The sequence below is a fragment of the Daphnia magna genome, linkage group LG1 (assembly GCF_020631705.1).
Source record: "Daphnia magna isolate NIES linkage group LG1, ASM2063170v1.1, whole genome shotgun sequence".
NCBI lineage: Eukaryota > Metazoa > Arthropoda > Branchiopoda > Diplostraca > Daphniidae > Daphnia > Daphnia magna.
In genome coordinates, this window is record NC_059182.1 from 10,263,027 (window position 1) to 10,283,595 (window position 20,569).

Sequence of the window (20,569 nt, forward strand, 5' to 3'; positions counted from 1 at the left end):
AAATATAATTACTATATACTATACTATACTAAAGATAAGTAGTACTAAATATAACAGAAAACAATAAACAATAAGGTAAAACCATAGCACAATGTCGATTATTTAAAATATTTACTTCATATAAGCTAGTCCATGAAAAAATAATAAAAAATTTAATGAAAACGGAAGATTTGAACCTATGACATCTAGCATAGTAATCGCGTGCTCTACCACTAGCTACCTAACATTCTAATTTTGTATAATTGTATTCATGTTAAACGAACAATTTAGTAAATACTACACTTTAATGACGGCAACATCGCCTAACTATTAAGTTTGGCAACAATGTCATTTTAAAGCAACTTTTATCCGTCTGACAGTAACTAGAGAACGAATCAGTATATACAGTTCAGTATATTTAGTGACTAAATCAGTATACAAGTTAAGTAAACTACTTCACTTACTTTACTTTACTTTAATTTACGTTGGTCGGGTAAAATAGACTTTTACCAAATCGGGGTATGCCAGAACAGGGTCGGTCATCAGGCATTTTCTAAGGAATTTGAAGGATTTGTATTCAGCGGGCCCCCGTTTTATCCTGTCCTGCGGTTTACCTTTCGCTTGATGTATGAGGGGGTGGGCGACTGTGGAGAACCCCTTGATAAACCGACGGTAGTATGACGCTAACCCCAAAAAGGACTGTTCTTTTGACTGTTCGTCCATTTCTATTTGCCAGTACCCTGATGCCAAATCTAGAGTGGAAAAGCATTTTTGGCCTTGTAACAGGTCAAGCACGTCGTCAATGCGGGGCAAGGGAAAGGAGTCCTTCTTCGTGATCGCATTTAGTTTTCTGTAGTCAATGCACAGGCGGTAGTCTCCTGTTTTCTTCTTTACTAACACTATTGGGGCCGCCAAAGGAGAAAGGGAGGGTCGTATAATATCGTTTGCTAGTAGTTCGTCGATGATTTTCTTTTCAACCTACCGTTGACGGGAGGATGCTCTGTATGGCCTTTGTCGGATGGGCCCTTGCCCCTGAGTGTCGATAACGTGTTTGACCAGGCCCGTGTTCCCCAGATCCCTTGTTTGAAACGCGAAGATACTTTGGTTTTCTAGGAGCAATTTGCGCAATTCCCCCTTTATGGTTTCCGTAACATCTGGGAGGGAGGCTTCGAAAATTGCGGGGTCTATGGTGGTAGGCTTGGTGGAACAAGATGCTATGAGTGTAGGTGGCTCGAAAACCACATGACCTAAGATGGTGTAGCGAGAAAGGGAGATAGTGTGGTTTGTTTCGTTGACTATCACAATTCTGAACATCCCATTGTCACGTTTTGTAGAGACGAAGGGGTCCAGTCGAAGACCGGCGGGTAACCGTGGGTTTTTAACTAGAAAACAGGCAGTGTCGAGAGATAGCTTGACGTCACTATTATTGCTCTCCACCACGCATGCGGATGATGGAGGTATTTTCGTTTTAAGAGCCACCATCATTGTTGGTTTGTCATCGTTTTGGAGTTGATCAGACTCCCTCACTCGATAGACTCGCTTCTCATGACCGTCGATCATAAACTTATGTTCATAAAGAGCGTCTAAACCTAGTACGCATTCTTCCATAATTTCAGAACGACGATGAACTCTTGTTGAAAGGGTTCACGGGGCCTTTCGTCCTCGACGAAAACATCTACTGTTACGGTGCCCTGGCAGACCAGGCCCCTGTTGCTTATATCGAAAAGGTTTACCGCTACTTCTCTTCGTGTCTGAATTCTTCCATTTGTTGCCGTAGTCTTTCGAAGAGTCGACTACTAATGAGGCTTTTGACTGCTCCACTGTCTACTAACGCTTTGAATGAACAATTTCCTACTCTTAGTCCAATTCTGGGGGTGGTAACTTGGGTGGACCCGGGTTTGACAAATTGTTGGTGCTTGGGGCACCCACCGAGTGGTTCAACAGTTGATTTGGTGGTTTCTAGTTTTCTGCCTGCAACCACAGGATGCCGGTTGGTGTCGCTGGAGTGTTGGCATAATGCCCTGATGGTGGAGGGGGTCTTGGGTTCCGGATGGTAGGGCAGAAATTATGTCGGTGCCCTTTGTTTTGGCACAGGCGGCAAAGCTCGTTCTTTTGTTGAAGCTTGGTGAAACAGTCTGTTCCGTGTGGAACCCCCAGATGTTGTGGAATTCGCAAAAAAGGGCTGCCCTTTTAAAAGCTTCGGGCTGCGTCACGTTCAGGTCTCTTTGTCTTCCACCAACCTGAGAGGGCTTCTGTGCTAATTGCCTTTTCATTTCTGCTAGACTCTGTTGTAGTTCCGCGTTGTGAGACGTGGCATTTTGGTCATCTTTGGTGCTTAAGCGATTTAAGGCTTCCAGTACGCTGGTCAGTTCATTTTGATGAGTTGGGGCGATCGTTGATGAGTATGCTGCATGGATTCTAACTTTCGTCTGTGATTCTTCAATAGCTAATGCGGTAAGTTCAGCTCGATCGATAAGCGTCTCGAACGATGCAAACTTTTTATACTTTAAGGGGACTTGCACGTCGCTGGGTAGACCTTCCAGAAACCTGTCCATCATCATTTGCTCCCGGGATGCGGCGGTAGCTGAATCTAATATCCCATCCATAGGGTAAACTTTATGGAATGCCTTACGATTACGATTTGCGCAAAGGCTCATGTTTTCCTCCGGTTCCCTCTTCATGTTGTGGAACTCGACACTCCTTTGTGACCGCGTTTCAGTCGAGTGAAACAGTTTGAAGAGTCGTGCTTTCACTGCTGCGTACTCTTGGGATCGGATAGGGTTGTCTAACTTGAATGTGTCGAATTCTTCAGCAGCCTCTCCGTAGAGCTTAGACGCATTAGGCGTAATTTCCTAGCTTCCTCAAAGTTGCCTAGATCGAGGGCTGATTCGAGGTGAACCGCAAAATCGTCGAAACGTCGACACATCTGACGATCGCAAAAGATTGTTGTTACCGATTTGCCATAGCGACTCGGCCGGGCTTCGCGCGCGCCTTTAATTATCCCCCTTTTTTCATCTATTGTTTATCTTAATTCACTTTCTGTTTCTGCGTAAGCGATCGGATGACGCGTATTAACGAGGGAGTCCCTTTTTTGCCGTTCGAGCGTCTCGTCACCATTTTTCGTCATCTCCCGTTTTGCAGTCATTTTTTCCAATACAGTATTTCTTACCTACCTCTTTCGTTCTACTTCGTTTCATCGTATCACCTTTTCGTTCTTTCGTCGTCTCGCTTTTTGTTTGTAACATAGTGGTGCCGAAACCCGGGAATTTTATTCGACCCTGGTAACTTTAAGTGAATTTGGCTTTTCGTTTCGGTTTTTTTTTGTGTGCCTTTGTCTCAAGACATCTTAACTCTAAATCAACCGCCAGCCCAGGAGGGGTAACGGTCAGGGTTCTCGGATTTCAGCAAGGGCTTCATCGCGTGCTACCGAGTTTTAAATGTACCTAGCCTTTATTAAAGACGTTTTTTGAGTATTTCGAGCATCTGGTACTCTCACAGTAAGGAAACATGGCTTCTCAAGATGACTTTGCTGATGACGCTGCGTTCGAAGTCGATGCCCCAGATAATGCTGCTCAAGCTCCTTCGCCAAGTCGTTCTTTCGCCACCGATTCGACCGGCTGTTTAGACCCTACAGCTTTGATCCGCAAACGCACCCACTCTCGAAGGAATTTCACCCGCAGTTTGAATATGGTCAGGAAGGTGATCCACGAGACCGGGGCTAGCAGCTACATGGACTTATTGAGAAGTCCGATACTCATTATGAGCAATGCATGTATTATCATCATCGGTATTGCGCTAAAATGGGTATTTCCGACGACGCTTTGTTGGACAATCAGCGCCTTGATTTTGATGCCGCTCACGAAGAATTTGCAAGGGCACGTTGCCTTGGGCAGCACACCCTGCCATCAATCCGTACGAGATCTCAAGTTTGTCCCGGTCTGGTCAAGTCAGCCCGTCAACCCGATTTAGCCCCGCTGGACCTGCCCGCCAATACCTCTCTCTCCGGTGGGATTGAGTCGACTCGTCAACCAGAGTTAGTTTTGCTGGACGTTAGGGCCCCCGTCAGTACCTCTCGTCAGACCGGTGAGGTACCTCAGGCCGAAGCAATTCGAGTTCCAGCTTGTGGCAGTCATCATAAAACCGATGTGGATTCTTCGCAATCTGTGTCAAGTTCGAAGTCCTCCATGGCCCGCAGTGTCTCGTCTTCCTATCTTTCACGAAGTTCTTCCCGTTCGTCTCTGACAAGAGAACGCCGTGCAGCCGAATTCGAACTCGAAATGGCTCACAAACGGCGGGAAGAGGAGTCGAAAGAGAACGATCGCCTGGATGAAATAGCTCGAAAACTTCACGAGGAGAAAATTCGCGTGGAAGCCAGGCGAAAGGAACGGAAAATCGAAGAAGAAATTGCACGACTCCGCATGAACGATGAATTATCAAGGAGGTTCATTTGTTCGTCTTTGCGGACTTCTTTTAATTCTATCAGCGAGTCAGATGAAGATTTTTTCCCCGGTCCATCGTCGAGGCGGAAAATTCATTCTCAAAAGGTTTCTGAAACCGGGCCGGCCGTCATGACTGCAGATAGCTGGATCGACCGTTTGGAGCAGAGATCATCAACTTCGCCCGCTTCCGCACCAGGGCCTTGGATGTTCGGAGGTTCTGCTCCATTCCCGTGCAAGACTACATTCGATGGCGACCCAAGAGATTGGCTTCTTTTTGCCTCGCGTTTTCAGGCGCTCGTACAAGACGTCATCCCAAACGACGCCCAGCGCTTAGCAATCCTGACAGAGTGGTTAGGACCCAATGTTTTTCGTCGCATCGCCCCGCTACTGAAGGCTCCCCGTGGGTACGCCACAGTTCTCACCTACCTCAAGAAACCCTATGGTTGGAGTGAGCAAATAGCGCATTGTCAAATCCACGATCTTCTTAGTCTTCCTGGCGTCAAACCGTGTCATCGTCAAGCGCTCGAAGTTTTTTCCGATCAGCTGCATGGAGCTGTTGTAGTTTTGGAGCAAGGAGGTTTGGAACACGATCTGAAAAGTGCTGCCAACCTAGACCAAGCAGTTCACAAGTTGCCTCCATTTGTCCGCCATCGCTGGGCCCGGTACGTTTGCAAGCAATCGCCGAAGGTTGTCGATCTTTGCGACCTCGATCGTTTTCTGGAAGAGGTTGTTGAAGAGGAGCGGTTGGCTCGTTCGTCCGTGGAGTTGGCGCCCCGAATCGAATTCCGTGAAAAGCGTGTAACGTTTCACAAGCCTTTTTTTTTAAACTTAATTCGGTGAAACCTCCAATTCGGAAACCGTCATCCGTTCGTCCACCTTCGACCGTCCTAGTCAACCAAACCGCGGAAGAAGTTGATGGCGAGTGTCCAGATTGTGGGGAAGCCCACCGGCTGATGGCCTGTGCCGAATTTCGACGGAAGACGCTGAGCGAACGAGCGCTGGTAGCGAAGGAGAAAGGTGTCTGTTTTAACTGTCTTGGCGGAAAACATCGTAGTGTCGACTATCGTTCGAAACCAGCCTGCGAATCATCCGGCTGCCGTGCTCGTCATCATTCGCTGTTGCATGGTGCGGAAAGAGTTTTTCCCGAGAAAAATAGACAACGCCAAATTCCGCCTTCCATCGGGGGCCAAGATTACGCTCAAGGACCTCAAACGCTCGCAATCACTCCCCGCCTTTCTTCCAATGTTCTCTTGGCCGTGGTTCTCGTACGACTTCGAGTTGGATGCCGGACTTTGGACGTTTTCGCTCTTCTCGATACTGGTAGCCAAGCTACCCTTTTGCGTGAAGACGCGGCCCAGGCAGTCGGCCTGAAAGAAAGGCCCCACAAAGTTCGTTTCTGGACCTTCCATGGGAAAAATCTTGTAGTAGACACTCGTCTAGTCGATTTCGCTGTTTCGTCGCTGGGTGGGGGGAACATAACTGTCAAGTGTCCGACGCTTTCGTGGTACCTCATCTTAATGTTGGTCAGCGCAAAATGACCGATGTTCTCGCCTCCTTCGAGTATCTTCGTGGTCTCAACTTTCCCGCTCGGAACGCTACCGAAGTTCAAGTTTTGATCGGCACGGACGTCCAAGACGCTCACCTGAACCTGGAAGTCCGTCGCCCGCCAATTGGAGTCAGAGGGCCTAATGCTGTGCTCACCCCGTTTGGCTGGTGCGTTGTCGGGAGAACCTTTTCGTCGCCCACAACACAAACCCCAAGTGTGAATTTCGTTAAGTTGGGAATGGTCCAGCAGCTGGAAGAGTCTGTCGAAAGGTTCTGGAAGACTCAATCTCTACCAGTTCATGAGGCTCCAAAGACCTTTATGTCCGCGCTTGACCATGTCGCCCTCGAACAACTCGAATCGACCATTCGTCACGCGGGAACGCGTTATGAGATTGGTTTGCCTGTTGCCGCCCAGATTGCCCTGAGTTGCCCGACAACAGGGAGTTTAAACGCCGGAAATTTTTCGCCTTGGAGAGAAGACGATGATCTTCGCCGAGCAGTCGTGGAGCAGATGCAGGAAGTCTTCAGCAACGGGCACGCCGTTAAAGTCACGTCGACGGCCCCTGGTTCTAAAGTCTGGTTCCTACCGTATGATCCGGTTCGTCATCCCAGTAAACCCAACAAGATTCTTCTCGTCTACGAAGCCGCTGCCCGTTTCAAGGGAACGGCCATTAATGACATTCTGCTGAAAGGTCCTGATCTTACCACGCAGTTACTCGCCGTGTTGCTTCGCTTTCGTGAAAGAATAATTGGGGTTACAGCAGACATTGCGAGAATGTTCTACCAAGTTCTTGTTCGCGAATCTGATCGTCCGATGTTTCGCTTCGTATGGCGTGATCCTGGAACGGAAGACGATCTTCCGGAGTTAGAGATGACGTTGCATATCTTCGGTGCTGTCTTTTCGCCGACGGGCTGCAGTTTCGCCCTACAACGCCTCGAAAAGGATTCGCCCAACCACCTTTAAGAAGTTGCGAGCCGTATCCGTTCCGACTTTTGTGTGGATAAATTATTATCGTCGTTCGATGAAGTGGAAGAAGGAGCGTCCGCTAGCAAGGTGCTCATTGAATTGCTAAACATTGGTGGTTTCAAACTCGTCCAATTCCTCAGCTCTTCGCGTCCACTGCTTGATCGACTTCCGTCATCATCTCGCCTTGTTCCTGAGCTCGATCTGGATTTTGACGACTTGCCGACCGAGCGGACACTTGGTTATTTGTGGAGCTGCGAGCGAGACGAGTTTGTTTTTTGCTTCGGGCGGATGGAAGAAGCACACACAAAATGATCGATATTGGCTGCAGTTTCCAGCATATATGACCCGCTGGGCCTCCTAACACCGGTAGTTCTGGTTGCAAAATTCACCCTCCAGGATATCTGGCGGCTTAAAGGTGGCTGGTACGAAATACTGCCCTCCGAGATCCTGAACCGTTGGGGTCGTTTCGTCGAGCACTTGCCTTTGCTAGAGCTGTTAAACATTCCCTGAAACTTCTTATCGCGCCCCCGGTCTACCTACCAGTCGTTCCAGTTACATGCCTTCTTGGACGCTTCGAAAGACGGGTTTCGCGTTGTCGTCTACCTAAGATCCGCTCTAGTCGACAAGATTGAAGTTTCAATCACGATGGCGAACGTTAGAGTTGCCCCAATCCATCAGCTATCTATCCCGAAGATGGAGCTTCAAGGTGCCTTGTTAGCAGTCCGGCTAGCAACTTAATTGTTGAAAGAAATGACTCTACCCATAACTGCCGTATTTTTCTGGGTTGACGCGATGACAGTCCTTCGTTGGATTCACGCAAGCCATCGCCGTTATAACGTTTTCGTCGCAAACGGAATCGCTGAAATCCTGGATTCCACTACTCCTCAGCAATGGCGACACGTCCCTGGCGTCCTCAACCCAGCAGACGAATGCATTCGTGGCCTTTGTCCGTCCGAACTCGACTCGAATCATCGCTGGTACCGTGGACCTGAATTTCTCGCTCTGCCCCCCGAACAATGGCCAGCCCAGGTTTCAGCGACTAAAACAATCGAAGCCGAAGATGATTCTGTTGGCTGTTTACTTATCGTTGCCTCTAACGGGCCGTTAGACGATCTCGTTGCTCGAGCAGACAATCTACACCGCCGGTGCGCATCTTCGCCTGGGTGGAAAGATTCATTTCCAATGTGCGGACCCTCGTACACCGAAATCGGGCTAAAGAAAAGGCTCTCCTGAGTGGCAGCCCCGAAGACTTGCAAACAGGACCCAGTGAGCTGAAAACGGGCCGGCGGCAAAGCACGGACGAGTTAAAAGCAGCCCGACACCTTCTGATTCGTGTTTCGCAACGCGTTTCCTATCCCGATGAATTGCGAATGTTGCAGCGAGCAAAGCCAATTCGCCCCGAATCCTGGTTGCGGAAACTTGCAACCTATCTTGACTGCACCGGAACTACTGTGTTGGTGGTTGCTTCGAAAATGCCCCTATCAGCCACAAAGCTCATCATCCAGCCGTTCTCGACCCGAAGCACCCGCTTACCAAGCTGTTTATCCTCTGGGCGCATTTTTCTGTCGCTCAAAAGTCCGTGCCCGTTAATGGGTGTTGAGAGAGCGTGAAGCGACAAAATCAGTCATCACGGCCTGCCTTTATTGCTACCGTATGCGTGCCCACCTGTTTCAGCCTATAATGACCCCGCTTCCGTCAGAACGTGTCCATCCGTTCAACACGCCGTTCATCAGCACCGGTGTTGACTACCTTGGCCCGTTCTTCATTTCGATTGGTCGTCGCACGGAAAATCGCTGGATCGCGCTTTTCACCTGCCTCTCCACCCGCGCTATTCACCTCAAGATTGCCCCGTCGCTGGACGTTGACTCGTTCTTGATGGCGTTTACCCGTTTCGTCAGTCGGCGGGGTGCCCCGATTGACGTTTTTAGCGACAACGGGACGAATTTGAGGGCTGGAGAACGTGAGCTGCGTGAGGCGGTCGCCCGATTAAACGACGTAAGAATCGCCGACCAACTCGCCCAAAAGGAAATTCGCTGGCACTTCTCTCCCCCTGCAGCACCGCATTTTGGGGGCGTGTGGGAACGTCTTGTCCGTTCGTGCAAAGATGCCCTACGAGCGATTCTCGGCCAGCAGACTGTTAAGGACGAAACTTTTGCTGCGGTGGTTATCGAAGTGGAAGCTCTACTCAACAAGCATCCGTTAACCAATCTAAGAGCGGATCCCCAATAGTTTGAGCCATTACCCCGAATCATTTCCTGTTGGGGCGACCCGATCCTCACTTGCCGGCCGACGTCATTGATCCCGACATCAAGTACTTTCGTCGCCGGTGGTTCCACGCGCAACGACTCGTAGACCAGGTGTGGAACCGATGGTTGCGCGAATATTTGCCAACGTTAACCACGCGCAGCAAGTGGACTCAGTCGCAGAAAAACTTAGAAGCCAACGACATGGTGCTAATGGTTGATCCGAAGTCGCCGCGTGGGCATTGGCTGATCTGCCGTGTTGTAAGAACGTTGCCTGGACCTGATGGGGTAGTGTGTGCAGCTGAAGTCATTACGAAGTCCGGCAAGACCTATACCCGCCCGGTTACAAGTTTATGTCGCTTCGAAGCCTGTAATGTTGCTTAAATTTTACCGCAGCAGGGCCGGCTGTGTTATCAGTTGCCATGGCAACTCGGCCAGGCTTCGCGCGTGCCTTTAATTACCCCCCTTTTTCATCTATTGTTTATCTTAATTCGCGCATCTTTATTCTTTTGTTTTTGCGTAAGCGATTGGATGACGTGTATTAACGAGGAAGTCACATTTTTGCCGTTCGAGCGTCTCGTCCCCATTTTTCGTCATCTCCCATTTTGCAGTCCTCTTTTCCAATACAGTATTTTTTACCTACCTCTTTCGTTCTAGTTCGTTTCATCGTATCGCCTTTTCGTTCGTTCGTCCTTTCGCTTTTCGTTTGTAACAATACGCGCATTAAGCGTAATTTCCTAGCTTCCTCGAAGTTGCATAGATCGAGGGCTGATTCCATGTGAGCCGCCCAATCGTCGAAACGACCAGACCTCTGACGATCGCAAAAGATTGTCACTGAACCAAAGGCTTGCATTGCCTGTTCCTGTTGTGCCCTCCTAATTTTGTCGTCTATTGCTACACTTGTTACGGATGAGGGACAACTGGCACTTTGGATCCCTGAGTGTGGGGTGGAGGGTGGTTGTGTGTTTAGCCAGTGGGGGTTTTCCTGCCCACTGTATGGCTGGTTGACTGGTGTCGACGCTACGAAACCTGGGTGGGCAATGCTCTGGGAGGGTTGTCCAGATGAGGCAAACGGATTGGTGGGGGCTGTGTTATAGCCCCGCTGTGGTACGGGTAATGGGGTGACCCCCTGTAATGTTGAAGTCGGGTACGGGTTGGTGGTTCCTTGTAGGATGTCTGTGGTTGCCGTTGGTTGGTTCTGCTCTGCTTGGACAAGGGTTCTCTTGGTACTGACCGCTGTCTTCGTGTCAACGCCAGCTTCTAGGAGGCGGGTCAACTCTTTTTCGTAAGTCTCAAAGAACGTGCTCGGAGGTATTGGAGCCGTTTTTTTTTGCATCTGCCCCATACACGGGGAGTACTGGTATAAATGAAGCCTTCCTGTTTGACGGTGTGTTCATCGACGTAGGGCACGGGGGGCCGGATGTACGGTGTGGTGCTGGGACATCGTTGGCGAGGCGATCGGTGAGCTAGTCGAAGTCGGAGGTGTGAATTTATGGGGGCGTTTTTTTTTTCAGGCGGTTCCACTGATTCATAAAATGACAGTGATTTTCAAATTGAAGGGTAAACATAAATATAAATCAACAAAAAGAAGTTTCCGTTTGTAGTATAAGCAAGGATGAATCTCCTGTCGTGTAATGGTACCTCTTGACTTTTGGTATGATGCACAGTGTCGAATTTTCGTCTTATGCACTATTTAGATCTTAAATTAAGTCATGATATGTTTATTCAAAATCAATAACAAGTGCTAAACATTGTGTGTTTTACTCCACTGATTCATAATATGACAGTGATTTTTGGGTTGAAGGGTAAACATAAATATAAATCAACAAAAACAAGTTTCCGTTTGTAGTAAAAACAATGATGACTCTTCTGTCGTGTAATGGAACCTCTTGAATTTTAGTTTTATGCACATTTTGGATCTTAAATTAAGTCATGATATTTTTATTGAAAACCAATAACAGGTACTGAACATTGTTTATTTCATTCCACTGATTCATAAAATGACAGTGATTTTTGAGTAGAAGGGTAAACGTAAATAAAAATCAACAAAAACTAGTTTCCGTTTTTAGTATAAGCAAGGATAAATCTCCTGTCGTGTAATGGTTTCTCTTGAATTTTGGTCTTATGCACAGTTTAGATCTTAAATTAAGTCATGATATTTTTATTGAAAACCAATAACAAGTACTGATCATTGTGTGTTTTATTCTACTGATTCATAAACTGACAGTGATATTCGGGTTGAAGTGTAAACATAAATATAAATCAACAAAAACAAGTTTGTAGTCTGTTTGTAGAATAAGCAAGGAAGACTGACCTGTTGTGTGATGGTACCACTTGAATTTTCGTTTGATGCACAGGATCGTTCTTAAATTAAGTCACGATATTTTTATTCAAAACCAATAACAAATACTGAACATTGTGTGTTTTATTCCACTGATTCATAAAACAACAGATATTTTCGGGTTTAAGGGTAAACATAAAGATAAATCAACAAAAACCTGTTTCCGTTTGTAGTATAAGCAAGATTGACTCTCCTGTCGTGTAATGGTACCTTTTGAATTTTCGTTTGATACACAGTTTGATCTTAAATTAAGTCATAATATTTTAAAAAACCATAGAAAGTTCTAAACATTGTGTGTTTTATTCCACTGATTCATAAAATGACAGTGATTTCGGGTTGAAGGGTAAACATCAACATCAATCAACAAAAACAAGATTCCATTTGTAGTATAAGCAAGGATGACTCTCCTGTCGTGTAATGGAACCTCTTGAATTTTCGTTTGATGCACAGTTTACATATTAAATTAAGTCACGATATTTATATTCAAAAGCAATAACAAGTACTGAACATTTTGTGTTTTATTTCACTGATTCATAAAATAACAGCGATTTTCGGGTTGAAGGGTTAACAAAAATATCAATCAACAAAAACAAGTTTCCGTTTTTAGTATAAGCAAGGATGACTCTCCTGTCTTGTAATGGTACCTCTTGAATATTCGTTAAATTCAGAGTTTAGATCTTAAATTAAGTCATGATATTTTTATTCAAGACCAATAACAAGTACTGAACATTTTGTGTTTTATTCCACTGATTCAGAAAATGACAGCGATTTTCGGGTTGAAGGGTAAGCATAAATATAAATCAACAAAAAAAATTTTCGTTTGTAGTATAAGCAAGGATGACTCTCCTGTCGTGTAATGATACCTCTTGAATTTTCGTTTGATGCACATGTGGTGGTATGGATAGTTGTGTTCCCGACCACTAGGTGGCAAAAAATCGCTCCACGTTGGAAGGGGAGAGAATGGCAGAGTTGGGCGCGAGACGTGGAGCAGGAAAGAAGTCGGAGTAGCAGAGTCCCCCCAACATTCCAGTTTATTTTGTGCTTCCACTTAATTTGTGTCTGCAGCGGGTGAAAATACAACAAATTTTGTGAGAGAACCAACCGTGCAATGAACTAAGCTTTACTTTTCCAGCCGATCCGGCGTCATTTGGTGTCAGAAGTGGGATCGAGTCCTCGCTTCCCGTGGCTGCGACGGCGTGGTGACCCCTTGCTAAAACTAATCATCCGGCTTAAACGGAAACATCCAGCTTGCTGAGGCATATTTCAACATCCATCGACATTCTCCGGAAGAAAATCTTGTCACTGAACATGGCATTTAGGTGTTTGGGAGTGAATTTCATCCTGATTCGCTGGATTTTGTTGCGGATTCTTCCCATCCTTTGCGACGACCACGTACGGAGCTCAGCGGCTTGGCGCCAAACCAACATGGCGGATCGGTGAATAGACATTTCTGGTTGCTTTTTTTTTTTTGTTTTTCAATTGCTGCTGGTAATTCGCTGAGTAGGACGTTTGCAAGTAGATTTCAGTCTTTTTCTTTTTTGGGGGGGGGAGTTTAGAGTGTTTGTGGGTAGTGAATTACTTTTGCATTGTTCTTGTGTTGCGTTGTGTGGGGTATTTTGGCGCGCTTTTCTCTGTGTGTGAAACAACAGCGGCTGGTGTTGCAGTGGCTGACGTTTTGCGTCGCTATCGCTGACATCCCTGCTGGTTGTGTGTGAGGACTCTCGTTATCGTTTATTTATTTTTATTTTTCGTAAACCAACGGCAGCTAGTGTTGCAGTGGCTGACGTTTATGCGTCGCTACCGCTGACATTCCTGCTGGTTGTGCAGAAGGGCATTTTTGTTAAACAACAGTGGCTGGTGTTGCAGTGGCTGGCGTTTTGCGTCGCTACCGCTGACATCTTTGCCGACCATGAGATAGGTTAATTTGTCGATTAACTAGCGCCGATATTGCGATGGCTGACGTTATGCGTCGCTACTGTTTACATTTCTGTTATTTAATATTAATTTTAATTCTCATTTGGTTGCTCAACACAGAGCAAGTGGGGAAGCTTTGCCTGCCTGTCCGACGTGCGGCAACCCTCCGTTGCACAAGAAAAAGAAGAAGAGAAGCCAGGGAAATAAAGACCGTAAAAATAAGTATAATCGGGAAAAGAGAGCTTTGAAAAGAAGAAACGCGAAGTGGGAGAAGATGCACCGTTTAGATCTTAAATTAAGTCATGATTTTTTTTATTCAAAATGAATTTTCGTTGATGCACAGTTTAGATCTTAAATTAAGTCATGTTTTTTTTATTCAAAACCAATCACAAGTACTGAACATTGTGTTTTATTCCACTGATTCATAAAATGACAGCGATTTTCGGGTTGAAGCGTAAACATAAATATAAATCAACAAAAACAAGTTTCCGTTTGTAGTATAAACAAGGCTGACTCTCCTGTCGTGTATTTGTACCTGTTGAATTTTCTTTTTATGCACAGTTAAAATCATAAATTAAGTCATGATATTTTTATTCAAAACCAATAACAAGTACTGAACATTGTGTGTTTTATTTTATTAATTCATAAAATGACAGTGATTTTCGGGTTGACGGGTAAAGATAATTATAAATCAACAAGAAATAGTTTCGGTTTGTAGTATAAGCAAGGATGACTCTCCTTTCCTTTAATGGTACCTCTTTCATTTTCGATTGATTCACAGATAAGTTCTTAAATTAAGTCATGATATTTAATTTTGCAACAAATAACAAGATCTGAACATTGTGTGTTTTGTTCCACTGATTCCTAAAATGACAGTGATTTTCGGGTTAAAGGGTAAACATAAATATAAATCAACAAAAACAAGAATCCGTTTGTAGTATGAGCAAGGATGACTCTCCTTTCGTGTAATGGTACCTCTTGAATTTTTTATTGATTTACAGAAACATTCCTTACTAAAAAAATTTAGCTAGCTTTTTGTGCGTAATATCGTAGATATCGATGGCATATGTGTAGAGGTTCAGGTTACGACGCCGGAGATCCTTGTTTGATTCCTGGTATATGAAATTGCAAAAATAGGGTTTCTGTATAAAAATCCTTGTTGTTTGCTTAAAAACAAAGAGAATTTTTATTTGTTTGTAAGAGATAATGTGAAATAATAAAAACAAATAAAAATTGTCCATGTTTTAAGCAAAAAACGTTCCGAACGAACGACGATTTTCATGAACATACCACTAATTATGCTATTTTTTATCAGGATTCGAACACTAGTCTCCAACGTCGTAATCATACCTTCTACACATATGCCATCGATGTCTAAGGACCCATGCACAAGCAGCTAGCAAATTTTTGCAAAAAACACACCCCCTGAGGGTTTCAAAAATGACCTGAACTGTTACTTTTCCTGAAGAAAAAAAAAGCAAAATGTAGACTTTTCCAACCCTGCCCTGTCGTGTCCTCACCACGTCTACCCTACCTATAAAAAAAAACCGTAACCCCGCCAATAGATGGCTTTCAACATTTAAATCGGTGTTCGGATTTTGGTGCAGGATACTGTACACCCCCGTTTCTTTAGTGCATTCTTATGGCGCAACGGATCTTAGGAAAACTTGAATATCTTTTTACTGATAAGGTCAAATTTTTTTTTCTCTTTCAGAAGACAAAGTGCTCTAAAATTTATCTTAACATGAAAAAATTTTTAGAGCTACACCCAGGGTGCTAAAGTATCGTTCACATGATTAGGTACACCACTTTTCCCCACAAAAACGCCAACTCCCTTTCCCCCGCTGTTAATACCGGCATTTCCAAAAATTTTAAAAAATTCTTCAAAACATCCTTAAATTTATTTTTTAATGCCAAACGACGCGTTTTTCTTTACTCTATTAGAATATAGTAAATTTTTTTGAATTATTTCAACTAAAAAAAGGCTTCCCTATACCCCAAAGTTGTTACACTCTAATGTTTTACAGAGAAAATTATGATTTGAGCTTGCGCCACCAGGGGTGCTGGGATCAATTTCAAGTGCTAAGATTTTTTCTTAAAACACAGCTAGATTATTCGTATTAAAAAATTAATTAAAATATAATTGAATTTCTTATCATAAGAATAAAGTATTAAACCTGTTTTGATTGTTGCCGTAATGTATTAAAACAAATTCACAGACATTTTTTAAATAGTTATTATACAACTGTCTGATTGGATGCACGCGCGTCACCAATCAATCTTTTAGATAAATATCTTGTGATTGGCTGCGCGTGTTGCGCAGTTGTTTTGTCCGATATCGTTCTGCTGTGAGCGATATCATTTTATTGACTGACTGTTTCTACCGTTCTCTCTCCGACGTCTCAACGAGCCGTGCCTTTATAGTTTCTTCCGTCACTTTCTTTCCCGTATCGCTCATGCTACGACGGTAAGCTGAATTTACGATAACTCCCACTACACGATATGTCCTTGTTCTTTTTTCTATTACTTCCGTGTAGTTTTATGGCCTTAGTTAGCAATACACATTTCATTATTGTGGGTATATCGCCCACGAGTTTCGTTTATTTAAATGCAATTGACTTTAATTCTCGTAATACCATCGACCTCACACGGGAATGTATGATATAATGGTGGCAGCGCTTTTTGGAACTCAACCACAATGAATGAGGATGTTATTACTGGAGGGACTAAAATTGCACGCACCCCCTTACAACCAGTTGTGCCCGAAATTTCTTTTCCGCTATCCAACGAGGAATAAACAGGAGTAACTAGGGGGTTGGCCGGATTAAAATTTTCTAGGTCTCCATCTGTAGTCAGATCTCAAAATTTTGACAAATCACCTACTGTATCCCAGCTTGCTCCTCATACGTTTTCAGAGTGTACGACTCCGGAAACTGTTACCGAATCCGCTAGGAAATCTGTTTCCCTTGTTGTAATCCCACAAGTCGGAAAAGATAATTCTCAGTTACGAAAACTTAGGTAAAGCGCTGCGTACGAGGCCGTAGTAGGACTCAATACGACATCCGCTCGGAAAACACGAAATATGTAAGTATCGGTAGCTGCTTCAGGAAAGCGCTCGCCCTCCATTTTTGGTAGGATTTCTGCTCGTATTTCGTCAGCTAAATCTTCCCCCAAATTTGCGCCTAAATCTAGTTCAGTAACGGGGGCAGTGTTAGGATTTTTCAAGGCGAGAAATACTCCGAATGGAAAGTCACTTGAACTTCCCTCTTTGTCACCTACTCAACAAAGTCAAGAACGATCACGAGAAGATTTTCCAGACCAGGGGTCGAATTCTGAATGTCAATTTCACACTTGACTTATCTTGACTTACACTTGACTTTGTCGGATTTTCTTTACTTTAGTCTAAGTGCTATTCTCAACCAAAAAATGTCAAGTCAAGTATAAGATTTTTCTTAAAATTAAAATACGTTAATTAAGTCTTTGAAACCAACTCTTTAGTCTAAGAACTCCTAACTAACCAAGACACGACATAACTACGATTTTCTATACATAAACTCGTAACTAACAAAGAAGCGTACCCGAAGCCCTAGCCGTTACCGTATGCGCGGAAGAAGGTACCACAGCACCCCGTGGACGACCGAGACGCATGTAGATTGTCCGCCGCCAGAATTAGTCATTGACGACCTCGACCATATTGATGGAGAATCCCGATTGTCTACGATTAAGGATTTCAGACTAGTCACAAGAAATCCCATTCGCGATTCCCCAGTAGAGATATCAGTTAGAATCTTAAATTGGCCTGTTATGATCGACCAGAATAGCAATATTGGCCGACTGTTTTTTCCAGGAGAACAGAGTAGATGTCGTTTTCAGAACACTAGTTGATCGATCAGGATAGGTCAGAATAGATCATTCATGGTCAAATTGAATTTGCTATCTTTTTTAAGATTCAGAGTTTTCCCTTATCTTGGCCATTTTGAATGGGGAACATCTACAGGATTATGACTCAATAAAAAGGTTTTAAAATTTTTTTGGGGAAGAATGTTGCTTTATATCTTTAAAAGTTTAAAAGTTAAGCGTAAGCCAGGCGGAATTGTTGTTGATTACGCCCTTTGGCAACAAAAAATATTTAAACTTTTCTAACTTGTAGGTCATGCCGAAAATCTTTTGCAATTATTCTAATGCAGAAATTTTTTGAGGGATTAGATTCCAAACTGCAGTCAAAAGTAAAATATAAAGAGTTGATAGATTTTAACGAACTGGTTGCAGAAACAACACGCGTGTATGCCAGCAGGTTAGAAGCGTTTGAGACCGACTGCGAGAAGCCTGAATTTTTTTGATCAATTGACTGCTCACATGACACCAGTAACGCAGAATTGAAAGAAATTAAGCAGGTGATGATAGACCAGAAGGAAATGGTGATTAAGGTGGTCGCTAATATTCCCAACGAGGATATATAGGTCGGGGAAAAGAAAACCGAGAGCGAGCAGATTAGGGATGTCCTTATTGCGCTTGTACAGAGCGTGAAAAAACTCCATCTCAATGGGAAAGACGTTTCGTACCCGTCAAATACGTCGTATAAGAAGGAGGTCTCGTTTCAAATGCCGAATGCTAATCGAAAGGGTAATGCGAGACCACCGTCTCTCTTTCTAACCAATTTTGATAGACCGTTTTCAAACCCGCAAAATAGGCCTACAAACGGTACTCCGTCATTCAAAAGGTCTACAAGCGATCCCAACAATAGGCCTACACAACCGTCGGTTATTTTCAATTTTTGTGGTTACCAAGGTCATCTTCAGTCCAATTGTCACAATTATCAATGTTAATTACTAGAACAAGCTCAGTTGCCTATTTGTTTTTCTTGCCGTGACATCGGGCAAAGATCTAATAATTGTCCTAAGTTCAAAAACGCCAATAGACCTAACATAACAGATCCCCCTCAACATCAGGAAAACCAGTAGGGATCAACTGTCGCTTCGGGTCAGTTGATGAAGATCCTCATTTTAAATCCAGACAAGTGGAAAATTAACAACCATTAGGAATGAATCAACTCCATGAATTCCATTAAAAATTTTCCATGTCCCTTTACAAGCATTATTTGATACAGGCGCGTCTAATAGTATTATTCATGAGAGATTATTTAATAAGTTGCCCCCTAAAGGTCAGGTGATCTGCAGTCAACTTAATTTCGATTTTTATGATGTAGAGGAGAATAAGTTACATACGCTGGGAAAAGTGACTTTAGCCTTTGGATACGGAGAGTCAATTTTACAGAAAGAATTTATTATTACAAATGGTATTTCAAAACCTTGGTGGTTCTGGTCCTTGGGTGGGACGCAATTCAGAAACACGCATTTCGGCTCGATGGAGAAACCAAAAGCATTTATCTAGCAAGAGATGAGCAAGTTCCATCAGCTATTTCTAGGGCACCGGAAATGGTAGTTACCTCGTCTGACGTCGCTCGTAGTTGTAGGCCAATTGAAAGGTTCATTTCCACATGTGTCTCCCAATACGGCATTTATATTTACGCCAAGTGAAAATTTCCCAGCAGGAATTTATATTGAAAAATTTATTGGATAGGTATCGGGAGATGTAACGTATTATATTATAGTAAAAAATCATTCCTTAAATCTAGTCAGAATTCCAAGAAACACTAAGTTAGACATCATTGAAATTATCCATCTAGTAATCGGAAAAATATCTTTAGACCAACCAGAAGCTAGGCCTAACGAAACCATCAAGTCTATTGTGATTTCGGAAGTCAACCCAGAATTTCAAGCACCACCCTCTAAAATTAGAACCAAATTTATACAGAAGGACGATGCTCAATTCGACAGCGCCCATATAGAGCAACTAACAACCAAAGAAAATTATTAGAGGACAAAGGGCAAGACATGCTTGATGCAAAGGTCATCCGATACTCGCAGTCACCGTGGGCTTCCCCTATGGTGCTTGTAGAGAAAAAGAATAAAGAAGTAAGATTTTCCGTCGATTACAGGAAATTGAATAGCATTACAAAGTCGTCTCTAGAGACTTTCAATCGGCAACCGCTCAGGTTCTCCGTGTAAGAGATAGGGCGAATAATAAAAACTTTGAAAATTATAAATAATAAATGGGAAACGAGTAAGACTAAAAATTTGTACACGAAATGCGCACACTCAAGATCTATCGATGAGTGAAAAAGCAATTAAAATCGAAGCTAACTTATTTTCACTAGGTTCATTTAAATACAAAATTTTTAAACCCCAATTACCTAACCTTATGTTTAAAAAATTCACAACTTTTTAACCCTGTAGCGCAAAAGAAAGCGGAAATAATTGAAATTTTTAGAAAAAAAAATATTTTAAAAATTAAAAAAACGGAATCTTTTAGATTTTTTATTTTTAATGCGGTAAACGGGAAAAAAATTTCCGTTACAGAGCATTATATACAAATACAATAAATACACTGTAAAAAAATAGAAAATTCGGTGATTTCGAGCGCCGAAATTAATTCGATTTCAGCGTAATGACCCTACAATACAACAGAAAAAGAAGCTTTAGCTGTGTTTGATGCAATTTAACACTTCAGACACTATCTTTTGGAAAAACTCTTGGAAATTATTAGTGACCATCGACCTTTGAAATGCCTGAAACATCAGAAAGATATAATAATTGTAGATTAGGTAGATTGGCTATACTACTAGCTGCAACAAATTGTGAATTAAAGTATAGGCCTCGACGTATTCATCAAAATGCTGATTGTTTATCCCGATTAAAAATAGCTACTATTCAACCGGTACCAGAGATTGTTAAATTGATTGGTGAAAAACAGCTGGAAGACAAACTTTGTATAGCCATTCGTAACTATTTGAAGAGAGGAGAACTTAATGAGACATAAGACATATCCAGACCTGATTGGGCTAAGGAAATTGAATATTTTGTAATTATAGTAGGTACACTTTATCGCCGTAAATTTCCTTCCAAGGATAGTAAGCTTAGTGAAATTAATCATCAAATAGTTTTACCTTATTTGCTTCGCCAACTAGTGCTAAAAGAATTACATGGTATAGAGACAGTGCTACCCCCCGTCTCAAGTACCTTGAGGTTCGGACATACCTACCCCGAAAAACAACAAATCTACCCCGACGTACCTACCCCTG

At 43.4% G+C, this 20,569-nt stretch overlaps 1 pseudogene; it reads right to left on the bottom strand.

Moving 5' to 3' along the window:
- Positions 1–957: 957 nt before the first annotated feature.
- On the bottom strand, positions 958–10,053 carry LOC116935577 (annotated as a pseudogene).
- Between the last annotated feature and the right edge of the window lie 10,516 nt (positions 10,054–20,569).